The sequence below is a fragment of the Chlorocebus sabaeus genome, chromosome 9, assembly GCF_047675955.1.
Source record: "Chlorocebus sabaeus isolate Y175 chromosome 9, mChlSab1.0.hap1, whole genome shotgun sequence".
NCBI lineage: Eukaryota > Metazoa > Chordata > Mammalia > Primates > Cercopithecidae > Chlorocebus > Chlorocebus sabaeus.
This window is the reverse complement of record NC_132912.1, coordinates 64,220,683-64,234,589: the sequence shown is the minus strand read 5'-3', so window position 1 is coordinate 64,234,589 and position 13,907 is coordinate 64,220,683. Positions and strand designations below refer to the sequence as shown.

Genomic DNA, 13,907 nt, shown 5'->3' with positions numbered 1-13,907 from the left:
CACATTCAAGCAGATGCATCAACTCTTGGCTTGTCATAAGCCCAGCTAAACAAAACACCACACAGAGGGGAGGACTGGCCAAGAGCAGAGCCATTTATCTCTGAAAGAGACATATTCAAGAGCAAGTGAAATAAGACATAGTTCTTTTGGACTTGGTCAGAGGCCAGGTTTTAACTGTTATAAATTAAATGTTTTGTGTATAGGATTTGGCAATTCTAGTTGCCTTTGTCATGGCAGGGAGATGTTAGGTTTTTCTGCCTGTCTTAAACTCATGGTTTGGTCAGCTGGGGTGTGTGTCCCTACTGCTAGATACTGGAGGATCAGTACCTTCTGGTAATTAGCAGATATTGGGAAAGTTTCTTATGTGGCTTGTGATAAAACCAGTGGCTTTAGAAACACTGGTAATCGCCTTCGTTTTCTGCGATTCTTCCTCTGCGATTGTTTAGCAATACACACACAGGTCACCAGGCGGGGATTCATACTGATGTTAGAGTCGTGGAACCTGAGGATTGGAAGAAACATTTCATCCCACATCCCACCCAGGACATGCAGACAGTTGTGTATGAGCGGGGCAACTTCCAGGGAGGCATCTGCCACGTGTTGTTGTGATAGAGCTCAGAGTCAACCAGTGCCTGCTGGGCTTTTATTTTTTAAGCTACTGCCCAGAAAAACTCTCCCATCCCTCGCTTGGGAAATTGAGTTTTCAGATCTAAGTGGGTACTTTTGCTTTGTTTTGCATATTATGGGTCCTTGGGTTTAGCCTATTGTTAGAACACAGATTTCTGGGTTTTATTCAACAATCTGGAGGCAAGGATAGAGTCCTGAGGGTAGGTTTAAGGACATTGATTCATGGATCAACTTTTTTTTTTTTTTTTTTGGTGTAGTTAATTGATCTGCTATGAATTGACCTGCATCTCATTTATTTTACTTGTTGCAAAGCAATATCATGGGGGATTTTTGTTAGATGTCTTATTGAAATCAATGTATAATGTTTATGGTCTCACTGATCTACCAGCTGAATAACTGTTTCTAAAAGACAGAGCTGGAAGGCAGGGAGAGAGAGAGACAGAGAGAAAGGGAGTGGAGAAGAGAGAGAGAGAGAGAAAGAGAGAGATTGATTTGGCCTTACTCATTCTAGGTAAAAAGGTGTACTAGCTCTTACAAGTAGCTACTATCTTTTCAATGTGCTCATATATCATATATTTGATATAATTTTTCACAATTTTAGTGTCTTATTATTTTTAGAATCTTGTTCCTCCTTAAAAAAATAACAAAAATAAGATATTTGCCCAAATTTGCTTTTGATCTTTATTTTTCCAAATATTAGTAACATCGTTTCCATGATCAGATCTATAAGAATTTTTTTATTGTTGCTATCATAAAATAAGATACTACTTGTATAGGTCTAGAGACCAGGCTTCTCCTATGTCTTGTAATCTCTCTAGGGCCTCATTCTTTCATTTCTTTTTTCTTTTTTACTTTTCACTCATCAGTCTGGCCTAAAGATATAATTTCACAATGGAGAAGATAATGACAAAATAAGAGCTTAGTTTTAATCATTCTGCCTTTTCTCTGTCATTTGGGATTTCTTTTTTTAAAAACCATTTTCTAACAGTAGACTTACTTTCTTCCTTTGAGCATTGTTTTCATAAGTGACTTCTTAAAATCTGAGTTCATAGAATGTGCCCCATACAATTATACTAGTTTGGTTTCTTTCACTGCTTCCCCATCCTCAAGCTTCCCCAACCTTCCTTGTTGTCAGTTTTCATAATTATATACTCAGAATTTCACTTTTAGTAGCACCCTTCCGTCTGGAATTTCATGTCCTATTAGGATCAATATCTGTGGAAATACTATACTATACTATACTATACTATACTATACTATACTATACTATACTATACTATACTAATACTATACTATACTGTACTATACTATACTGAAATGCTATAGTCTCTTAAAAATAAAGCAAATCCAATCAAGAGTATTCATATATTTGTGTTCCAAAATATTCAAAGTTATCTCCAATTAGGCATGGTCACTTTCTCCTGGGGTCTCATATCTTCCATACCACCAATCTTTTTATTTGATAAGTTTGATCATGTTGGCATTTGTTCTGCTATATAATATATATTATGTTGCTACGTTTTAAATATGTTCACTAAATGCACTTCTGCCTAATTTTCCTGGTTTCCAAAAAGGATTTTCCCTCTTCACCTCTTCTTCTCTCCCCTCTTTCTATTTGAAATACCTTTCTTTTGAACAAGGCATTCTCCTCCACTGTCACATTCTGGGCATGATGATCCATCACCATGAGTTTAGTTCAAGTTCCTTTTATTGTAGGAAGTTAGGACCAGTTTTACAGGAACAATGTCCTTGTATCATGTCAACTCCCTGTTCAAAAACCTTCAGGACCTCCTCCTCGCATTTGAGATACAGCCACAAACCCTTAGCCTGGCTTCTAAGGTCCACTTAACCTTGACCTCAAGGTACTTTTTTACACTAACCTTCCAGGCTTTCCCTATTTACACTCAGCCTTTCAAATTAACTGATCTGCTCATATCTAGCAACATGATTTGTTCTTTTATTCATTCACCTCTTTGGGCTTTCCCCCAGACCTTTTCTAGTTTTCTGTTAATTAGAAGGTGAGTCACCAAAAAGGTCATTAAAATCAAATGTCTTTCATTGCCTTTTGTTTTTTTCTCTATGAAGAATAAAATAATTTTATGGTGCAAAATGAACTTTTGAAGACTAAGAAAGAACATAAAGTTTGGGGCCAACCAAAATTAAAAGTGACTTACAATTAATACTACCAAATGAAGGCAACCTTCCGCTGTCCTTTAAGTCAGCAAGGATTTACGAGAGTGCTTGATGATTGTGTGTTGCATTTCCTCTGTTGGAAATGATACCTAGAATTTTAGAAGCATAGATTCTGAAGGATGACTTCATACTAAGGATATTAGGAGCCCACTGTTACCCATCTCAACCTTGGGTACCTGTAATACACTGACATTCCTACACATGGCTACATATCATTCTTATTATTCAGTCCACAGCCATTGCCAGGATAGATAAAAAGCAACCATCATTTCACATCAGACCAAGCTAGGAAAGTACATCTTTCCTCAACCAAGAAGATGGAGTATGAACCAGACCACATGGCCCAGTGGATGGGAATTGATAGTGCATATAGTAGCTTTAAAGCAGCATCGAGCAAAATAGATTTAAATCATTCTGAAAGAAATAAATCCTAACAATGGATACATTGTGCTGAATGAAATGAAGCTCACAAAAGAATTGATTAGGAAGTATACCAAATGGAATAAAATGTAGCAGAAAGGCACATATTGGAGAGAATAAAATATGTTTCAATCTGAAGGGGATTGAATTTACTAAGATACAACCGACCAGCTATAAAGCAGATGAATAAAATATGTAGTCAAGTCAAATGGACATTCAGTGGGAATAGGTTTATATAGATCAATGGCATCATGTGATCAGTTTCATTCTTCTAATTCTATGACTCATTGTGTAATATCTTTAGCTCTCTCAAGAAAATCTGGGGCTTTACCTGAATCCTGAAAGAGGGAACTCACCTTAAAGGGGTGTATGATTAATTGGAAATTAATTGGAAATAAGTATTGTTTGTTGACTTGTCTTGGTCCAGAAAACCATAATAATTTTCTGGAATTAGAAGGATTTTACAGTAAATTGCAATAGAGTATCACAGTGAAGACTATTTAAGCACTTTTTCTTCCAATGAAAACTTAGTTCTACCTGGTCGCTGTGCTGAAATGCTTAAAGCCATCAATGATCTTCATTTCTCTTTCTAGGAAACTTGGAAATTTTAGGTCAATATTGAAATTATCTTGCTGGGAATTTTCTCCCACATGCAAACATATTCATTAAACACTTCTGTTGTGCTTCAGACGGAGTCCTTTGGAGAGTATCATTCTCAACATGAATGAAACTTATATCCAGTGTTATTCACAGTGGCATATCAAGGGCAGGGGGATGAGAGTGGTCTACTCCAGGTACAGACAATGAGGGGATGCATTGTTTGTAGAAAACTTTGAAACAATAATAAAACCAACTAAAATTTTGTATATATTCTATTATCACTATGTACTGGCAATTCAGGCAATTAAAGTGATAAAAATACTCGTCTCTGGAAAAAAGCTGTCAGTCTAAATAATTGCCAGGAGTTCTGTTGTATTTTAAAATAATGACTATTATTGTTAATATTTATTACATTTTAATACAGTTAAAAGTTTATCTTTTAAGACACATTGTATTCTACATGGAGTTAATCTGGAGAACTCCTAGCTCTCCAGGAAACCTTAGCATACATGAACTTAGCTATAAATTCATAGTGGTTTGGAAGTACTAGAGATCACATCACAGTCAGTATCTCTAAAACCTTGGTAGCATATATTTCTGCATTTGAACAATATATTTGAACTAGGCAGTCACAGAAAAATGATTGAGAGATAAAGAAACAGGTCTTGAGTTCTGTCATTCAGTGAGACTACTTGGAGCATTTACTTGTATTTAATATTTAAAACAATAAAATACAAACCATGAAGTGTACTATTTTTTCTTTGGTAATTGCAAATTTAAGTTTATGCATGAAGAACTCAAATATATTTGAATAATACCTTTACATTAAAAATTTAATTTTCTTTTTAGTTGTTAATTATTTCAAAACAAAAGCAAATGAAGAAAAAATAATAATAATTACTAATTACATGATTATAACTGAAAAGAATTTTGTTTTATGGAGGAAGGGGGTATTAATAATTATCTGTTCTGGGTATCAAAATGCTAGCTATGGCACTGGGTTTTTTTTTTTTTTTTTTTTTTTTTTTGAGACAAAGTCTCACTCTTGTTGTCCAGGCTGGAGTGCAACGGCATGATCTCAGCTCGCTGCAACCTCTGGCTCCCAGGTTTAAGTGATTCTCCTGCCTTAGCCTCCTGAGTAGCTGGGAATACAGGTGTCCACCACCATGCCCAGCTAATTTTTGTATTTTTAGTAGAGATGGGGTTTGATCATGTTGGCCAGGCTGGTCTCGAACTCCTGACCTCAGGTAATATGCCTGCCTCAGCCTCCCAAAGTGCTGGGATTACAGGTGTGAGCCACCACGGCCGGCCAACACTGGGTATTTTTATTTTTATTTTGGTTACAGATGATAAAACAATTCAAATTGCTGAAAAAATATATAATTTGATACTTTATTAATTACCTTTTATTTTGCAACAAACCACCTCAAAATTTAATGGCTTAAAATATTAGTTATATATAAGGTCACAGTCCTGTGGGTTGGCTGGATGCTTCCTCTCTGGACTGACTCAGTTGGGGCTGTATGGTCGCATATTTCCTCACATGTCTGGGGCTCAGCTGAGATGGCTGGAATAGCTTTCCATGTGATCTCTCTTCTTCCAGGAAGCTAGCCTGGGCGTGTTATGTGGTGGGAGAAAGGTTCCCCTAACAGGAGAAGGAAAACTCCATGCTCAAGTACCTTTTAGGCATTTATTTGTATAACATTTGTTAATGACTCATTGGACAAAACATGTTACATGGCCAAGTCCACATACGAGGGGTGGAGAACAAGACTCTACCTCTTGATGGAAAAGTGGTAAGGTTACATTGTCCAGGGAAGAATATATAGAGGGAAAAGGAATTTTTGCATCATTTTTTGTGAATAATCTACCACCTACCCTTTTTGCAGCATTTTTTGTGAGTAATCTACCACCTACCCATAAGGGTTGTGCTATCTCCAGGTATTCAAGTAACATTGGCAGTAATTTCCATCTGCATACTTTGTCTCAGTTCTACTTTTTTATGTAGTTCATGTAGCCTTTTTAAATTAAATGTATTTTTTTACTTGGCATATAATACTTGTACATATTTATGGGATACCTATTGATATTTCAATACATATAATGTATTGCATGATCAGATCAGTGTAATTAGCTTATCTCTCATCTCAAACATTTTTCATTTCTTTGTGTTGGGAACATTCAATATCCTTCTTCTAGTTATTTGGAATGATATAATATATTATTGTTAACTGTAATCATTCTACAATGTTTTTTTTTTAACATGAGAAATTATTCCTCTTATCGGGCTGTAATTTTTCATCCTTTAACAAATCTCCCTAACCCTCTCTTTGTTTTACCCTTCCCAGCCTCTTGTATTATCTCTTCCACTTTTCATTTCTATGAGATCATCTTTTTTTAGCTTCCACAATATGAGTGAGAACATGTGGTGTTTAGTTAGTTCTGTTCCTGACTTATTTCACTTAACATAATATCCTCCAGTTTTATCCATGTTGCCATGAATGACAGGATTTATTTTATTTTTATGGCTGAGTGATATTCCTTTGTGTGTATATATATCACATTTTCTTTATCTACTATTCTGTTGTTGGATACCTAGGCTGAGTCCATATCTTGCCTATTGTGAATAGTGCTTCAAATAAACATGGGAGTACAGATGTCTTTTTGATATGATGGTTTCCTTTCCTTTATATACATTCTTAGTGGAAGGATTTCTGGATCATATGGTAGTTTTATTTGTAGTTTTTAAGGAACTTTGAGACTGTTCTCCATAGTGGCTGTACTAATTTACATTCCCACCAATAGTGTAAAGAGTTCGCTTTTTTCTCTGTCCTCACCAACATTTGTTATTTTTTGTCTTTTTGATAATGGCCATCCTAACTGGGGTGAGATGATATCTCATTGGTGTTTTGATTTATGTTTCCTTGATGATTAGTGATGTTGAGTATTTGAAAATATATTTCTTGGTCATTTGTATGTCTTCTTTTGAGCAATGTCTGTTCAAATCATTTGCCCCTTTTCATTCTTAATTTTTTCCTTCACTCATTGGTTGTTCAGGAGTATGTTGTTTGATTTCCATGTATCCGTACAGTTTCCAGCATTCCTTTTGTTATTGACTTCTAGTTTTATTCTATTGGTGACTGAGAAGATGCTTGATATAATTTTGATTGATCAAAATTTGTTGAGACTTGTTTTGTGGCGTAACATATGGTCTATCCTGGAGAATGTTGCATCTGCTGATAAGAATGTGTATTCTGTAGCTGTTGGGTAAAATGTTACTTAAATGTCTGTTAAGTCCATTTGGTCTCTGATGCAGTTTAATTCCAACATTTCTTTGTTGATTTTCTTTCTAGATGATCTGTCCAATGCTGAGAGTAAGGTGTTGAAGTCCCCAGCTATTATTGTATTGGGGTCTATCTCTCCCTTTAGATGTAATAATTTGTTTTATATATATATCAGTGCTCTGGTGTTAGGTGCATATATATTTATAATTCTTATATTCTCTTGCTTAATTGATTCCTTTGTTATATAATATCCTTCTTTATCTCTTTTTAGAACTTTGACTTGAAGTCTGTTTTGACTGATATAAGTGTAGCTACTTATGCTTGTTTTTGGTTTCTCCTAGTGTGGGATATCTCTTTCCATCTCTTCAGTTCAAGTCTATAGATGTCTTTACATGTGAGGTGAGGGTGAGTCTCTTGTTGACAGCATATAATTGGATCCTTTTCTTTTTAAATCCATTCATCTTGTCTATGTTTTTTAACTGGATAATTTAATCCATTTACATTCAAGGTTATTATTGATAGGTGAGAACTTACTCTTGTCATTTTATTCATTGTTTCCTGGTTGTTTGGTATATCTTGTTCTTTACTTTCTATTATTATTTAATTTTGCACTTGGATATTCTCTGTAGTGACAGGTTTCTCTTTTTCTTTTGTGTATTGCCTTGCTTCTTTTCTCTTTCTTCCTTGTGTATTGTCTCTACCAGCGAGTTTTATAGCCATTTTTTGCATGTTTTCATGATGGTGATTATTATTTTCCAGATGTAAGGCTTCCTTGAGAATTTCTTGTAAGGCCAATCTAGTGGTGATAAATCCACTTAGTTTTAGCTTGTCTGAAAAAGATTTTATTTCTCCTTAATTTCTAAAGGATAGCTTTGCTAGGTATAATATTCTTGGCTGGCATTTTTTTTTTTTTTTCTTTTAGTACTTTGAATATGTCATCCCATTCTCTCTTGGCCTATAAGGTTTCTGCTGAGAACCCATTGTTAATGTAATGAAGGTTCCCTTATATGTGACTTGATGCTTTTCTCTTGCTGTTTTTAGGATTCAATCTTTGTCTTTGACTTTTGACAATTTGAGTATAATGTGCTTCCAAGAAAACCTGTTTGGAGTGACTCTATTTGCAGTTCCTTGATCTTCCTGGATCTGGATGTCTATCTTTCTCCCAAGACTTGGAAAGTTTTCAGCTATTAATTCATTAAGCATGTTTTCTGCACCCTTTTCCTTCTCTTAAATATATGAACTACACAAATTCATATGCCATCCTTGTGCAGGGGCCATGCTAATTTTCTCTGTATCATTATAATTTGAGTATAGGTACCACTGAAGTGAGCATTTTTAAGAAATAAATTTTGATAAGATGGCCAATATCAGCAAATGGATTACTTCTTGCCAGCTTAGCAACCCTACCGGAAAGAGAGCTCTTTCCAATAGTTCAAGACAAAATTTGAAGACTGACTTTTATTGGCTGGATTGGCTTGCATTTCTTTTCTTTTTTTCTTTTTTTTTTTTCTTCTTCTTCTGTTTTTTTTTTTTTTTGTTTTTTTTTTTTTTTGAGACAGAGTCTCACTTTGTCGCCCAGGCTGGAGTGCAGTGGCGTGATCTCAGCTCACTGCAAGCTCCGCCTCCTAGGTTCATGCTATTCTCCTGCCTCAGTCTCCTGAGTAGCTGGGACTACAGGCGCCTGTCACCACGCCTGGCTAATTTTTTTTTTTTTTTTTTTTTTGCATCTTTTAGTAGAGATGGGGTTTCACCATGTTAGCCAGAATGGTCTCGATCTCCTGACCTCGTGATCCACCCGCCTTGGCCTCCCAAAGTGCTGGTTAAAGGCGTGAGCCACTGCACCCAGCCAGCTTGTGTTTCAATGTTTGAACTAATCACCTGGGTCAGACCCACACCTCCTACCAGGAACTGGGCTCAAGTCCATCAGAATCATATGAAAAGAAAGGTGGAAAGCACTGGTTCTTAAAAAAAAAAAAATGACACCCTGGTTGTTATGAAATGAAGAGTGAATTAACACTGGACATGCAAAAATAAGAGCCTTTGACTACACTCTTGTGCTTAGGTCATAGTATCAAGGAGATAATTAGCTTTAGGCATTTCTACTTAGGTTTATTGTTATTTATACTCACTTCTCGTAAGCCTTGAAAAGCAACACACATACCTTCAATAATGAGTCTGCAAGTTAAACCTTAAATATTTGCTTTACATATTTTTTGAAAGTCATATGTGCAAAAACATTTTTATACACATACTTATAAAGATAGATAACATTTCTGCAGGATGAACCCATCATGTAAACTCGTTGATGAGCCACATGTGCACAACAGGTAGATTATGACTAAAAAACAAATTTAGAATGACATTTGAGCCATCTTGATAGGTTTATGGAGTTGTTGGAGAAGGAAAAATATTAGTGGGGAACAAAATTGTTGGCAATGAAATTAGAAAACAAGCCTCATGCAATCTCAGCTACTTGAGAGGCTGAGGTGGGAGGATCATTGAGGTTAGGAATTCAAGGCCACCCTGGGCAACATAGCAAGACCCTATCTCTAAAAAAATAAAAAATAAATTAGTCAGATATGGTGGTATTCACTGGTAGTCCCAACTATCCAGGAGGCAGAGGTGGGAGGATCACTTGAGCCTAGGAGTTCAAGGTATGTGCATGCCACTGTACTCCAGCCTGGACAACAACATGAGACTCCATTTCTTAAAGAAAACCAAAAGCCTTCAAATGCATATAATCTAGAATCAGGAATCACCTGGGTTCTCAGTGACTGAAATCTTTACCACCAGTATTCACTCATGCTAGCTTCATGCTCCCAACCTGCTCCACTCATGCACCCGCTTCTCATCAGCATGCTTTATTTTCTGAATGATCCTCAGTGAAAAGAACAAAGTGGAGTGATGGAAAGTACAGTCACTTGGCATTCAGGTTTAGGTTCTGGCTCTGGCACTGTGTGACGTTTACAAGTCTTTTCCCATTTCTGGGTCTCAGCCTCATCTTCTGTCACGTGAAAGATTAGGGTAACTGATCTCAAATAACTCTCTGGCATGTATGTGCTCGGCACCTGCATCTTCTTTGATTGGTCTTGGGTTATTCAACATCTTTCCTCTGCAACTTACTTGGCCGTAGGCTTGGAGAACGGGCACTAACTTCTTCCGTACAGATTCTTTCTCAAGCTTCCAAATCCATGGCCTTTAGTTTTGAGGTTCTGCTGGCCCCTGTTTTTTTGCCCCAAAGTGAACCCTCTTGACAAATTCATGCTTTCCAGCAAGCTTACCAGGGGAAGTCATGCTGGCCAGGGTGACTTGTGACACTCTGTTTCCACAGCTGGCTCTGGCCTGTGCCTGATTGCTGCTGTGCCTGATTGTTGCCAGCCATTTGCCCTTTCTTAAGCCCTTGCTAACCATTTTCTTTACAGAATATACATGTTGTGTGTCCTAACATAATTTTTCTCATAAGGAAATAGAATCATTTTCATAGAACTCTGCAATGTTGTTAACATTAGCATTTTGGGGAAAGTCTTCTTTGTAGTTGTTTATAATCTCATTTTCAAATTGAAAAAAAATTCAAATGCTATCTTCAGAAGGATACGTTCCAAACATTAAATGACTGATCTTTACTTTGGAAGATACCTCTTGGGTCACCTTTTCATCTCTAGAAAGTTGATTACAAGGCAAACTTGTTTCTGATGAAGTGTTTCAATGTGCTTTATTATAATCTGGGACCACAAAAGGAATTTCCAACAAACTTTTCTTTTTTAAAAAAGATCATCAATTTATCTCATTCTCTCTCTTTCTTATGCTTTTGCAAAAAATGTTTATTAGTTTACAGCAATATGAAATTCAAAGAAAAATCAAAATAGAAAAAAATGGAGTTGATGTGCTATTTTAATTTGGTGATGATTCTACTGAGGCATTGTTTCCAAGTTTGCATGATGGTTACTTTATCTTTTTTGCCTTTTAGACTCAATAAGATATTCTTCCATAGCACATTGCTCAAGCTTCTACATAACTCATCTCACATATTTACAATGTTTTGTCCCATTGGACTATAAGCCCAGGCAGGGATGGGAGCTTGTTCATTCTTGGATCCCTACCATCTTGCGTAGTGCTTGCTATGTAGAAAGCACGAATAGGCTTAAGTGGAAGAATGCTATGTAGGAGCAAGAATAATATGTAGGGGTAAAATGTTGAACATGCTTAAATATTGAAACAAAGAAATAAATTGATTTTGGTGATAGGTGACCCTGAGAGGGATAAAAGTGTAACTCATAAGCCCTCCTATGTTATAGTGGCAAAACCTCTGTCAACTCTGATGTCTTCTGCTACAGGTTAAAAAAGAATGGAAAGCTCTATTCAACCATCTAAAACTCTGCCTTCATAATAATGATGGATTTGCTGTCGTCATAACTCATTCGTAGGTAATCTTGCAAGATCTAAACCTTGGAACTACTGCCATTTGGAAGGGTTCCATTCACTCTAAGGGAAACCTGAGAATCTGAGTTCATTTACTTTTCATTCCCCCTTTTAGCAGTAATATGTTCATTTACCTTTAATGTTGAAAGGAAGCAGGTTGAGGCCAGGCATGATGGCTCACGCCTATAATGCCAATGCTTTGGGAGGCCAAGACCAGCAGATCACTTGAGGCCAGGAGTTCAAGACCAGCCTGACCAACATAGCAAAACCCTGTCTCTACTAAAAATGCAAAATATTAGCCAGGCGTGGTGGTACATGCCTGTAGTCCCACTTACTTGGGAGGCTGAGGCATGAGAATTGCTTGAACCCAGGAGGCAGAGGTTGCAGTGAGCTGAGATTGTACCACTACACTCCAACCTGGGTGACAGAGCAAGACTCTGTCTAAAAAACAAAAAACAAACAATCAAAAAGAGGAAGCAGATTGAAATAACGTGTTTTCCATTTGCAAGTGGCATGGTCATTTTAGTTGAAGGCATGTCCACTGCAAGTATCTCAGTCAGCTCGACTGCTTCTCATGCTGTTTGCCCAATTTAGCACTTCAGATTTTGCTCTCTTAAATTCCAGCTTTATCCCATAGGAGAGGAGCAGATTTCTATGTCTCATCTCTCATCTGTTTTAATTCTTTGGGAGAGGAGTCCTGAGTACTAAACAGAAAGGTATGCATGGAGAAATGTAAAACATATTTGCAGGCACCTTTGTGAAAGGAAAATTTAATGAGACATTATAGTACTATGGGAAATGAAGAGAGGTAAGAATCATGCCCCATGCTTAACCTTTTGGACTCATCTTTGCCAATTTCTATGTGCAGTTCAGTAAATTAAATAAGCTTTCCTTAGCCTAAAACTGTCTGTGATAATACAACCTTTCAGTGAGGTATCACAGACAGACATGCAACGTTCAAGACAGGGGCCTGACACCTTTCAAAAGTAAAGGAACCCGTGGCAATTTTAAACATTCCAACCATATTAATTCCAGTGACAGTTATCCTCTAAGTCATTTGAAATGGATTCTCCCTCTTCAACTTTCGAAACTTATATTTGATCCCCATGACCTCTGGGGCCTGCACAGGGGCACTCTGTGTGAATGAGTGTGTGAACAGCAGGAGGCAGAAGCAGGAAATTGTTGATCCGATCCAATTTATGTCTTTCCTCATCTTTTAGCTGTTCTCTGTACCTTATTCATATTTCTAAGGAGAAGCCTTACATTTCCAAAGGAAAGGTTGAATAACGGTTTGGAGTTCTTTCTTTGAGGGCAATGTTTTTATTATTGCTCTTCCACCCAGGCTGAAAGTTGATTGTCATCTGTCAAGCATCAGCAGCTATAGGCACTTCACAATCAATATAGGGCTCAGTGGTTCTCATCAAGCACTACTGAGCCCTGGTTAATAGAGTTGCTTCTTTTCATGTGCTCACACTCAGTGCAGCCAAATTCTGCCTTCTCTGTTTTGGGAGCACACAGGGACCTGTGCCCCTCTCCAACGGTAGGACTATTCTCAGGAAGTGCTCCTCACTTTCCACATGGTCAGGAAGTTTTGGATGTCTATAACAAGCACAGGGGAGGCTTGGTATGGAGCCCAGTGTTTATACTTAAGAGAGTGTTGGGGGAATGGTCACAGAAGACCCATCAGGTCCTTATGGGCTGAGTCCCAAGGTGACTGTACATTGGTTTTTGTTGGGGAAGAGTCGGATCTTCAGCTTTCCATGTGTGTTGGTTTGATGTTATTACTAGTCATTCACATGTTAGAAATGACCTTATTAGTTCATGTCTAAGAAACTAATTTACAAACCAAAAGACTAACATGTTATTTCCATTTGCGTGAGGGATGATGTTCAGGAAACCACCAAACTGTTTACATTTGCATTCTAGGTACCTTCTGTCTTGGTATTAGGCTAACTGGCAAAGTAAATTAATCATCTGCAAGATTTCTAAGTGAGAATGGATGATGGCATAGCTGTTAAGGTTACAAGTCAAATAGCCTGTGTTGGGAATCCTGGCCATCACCCTTAATCTCTACATGATCTCAGACCAGTTATTTACCCTTTTTAAGCCTTGATTAACTGATCTGGAAAATGAGATACTAAGAGCACTTACCTCATAGAGTTGTTGGGAGGATTAACCAGGATAATAAAGAAATGTGTATGAAAATGCTTGGCATATAATAAGTATACAATAAATATTCACACTAGTATTAGTAGTATAATAATAATCATCTTTTTGTAATAAAGGTAATTGGATATGTTCCTAGGCCATTTCATCCTATAATGTTAGAATCTGGAGATTTACACCTGCTTCTCCATAGAATAC

At 37.0% G+C, this 13,907-nt stretch overlaps 1 protein-coding gene and 1 non-coding gene across 2 annotated transcripts in view; one reads left to right on the top strand and one right to left on the bottom strand.

Annotated features, from left to right (window-relative positions):
• Positions 1–13,907, top strand: part of LRMDA (leucine rich melanocyte differentiation associated) — a 1,120,905-nt gene that overhangs the window by 811,056 nt on the left and 295,942 nt on the right. The gene's annotated exons all lie outside the window — the stretch shown is intronic.
• Positions 8,354–8,455, bottom strand: LOC119628154 (U6 spliceosomal RNA). Its single transcript, XR_005244467.1, has one exon. It is a non-coding gene; the product is annotated as a U6 spliceosomal RNA (small nuclear RNA).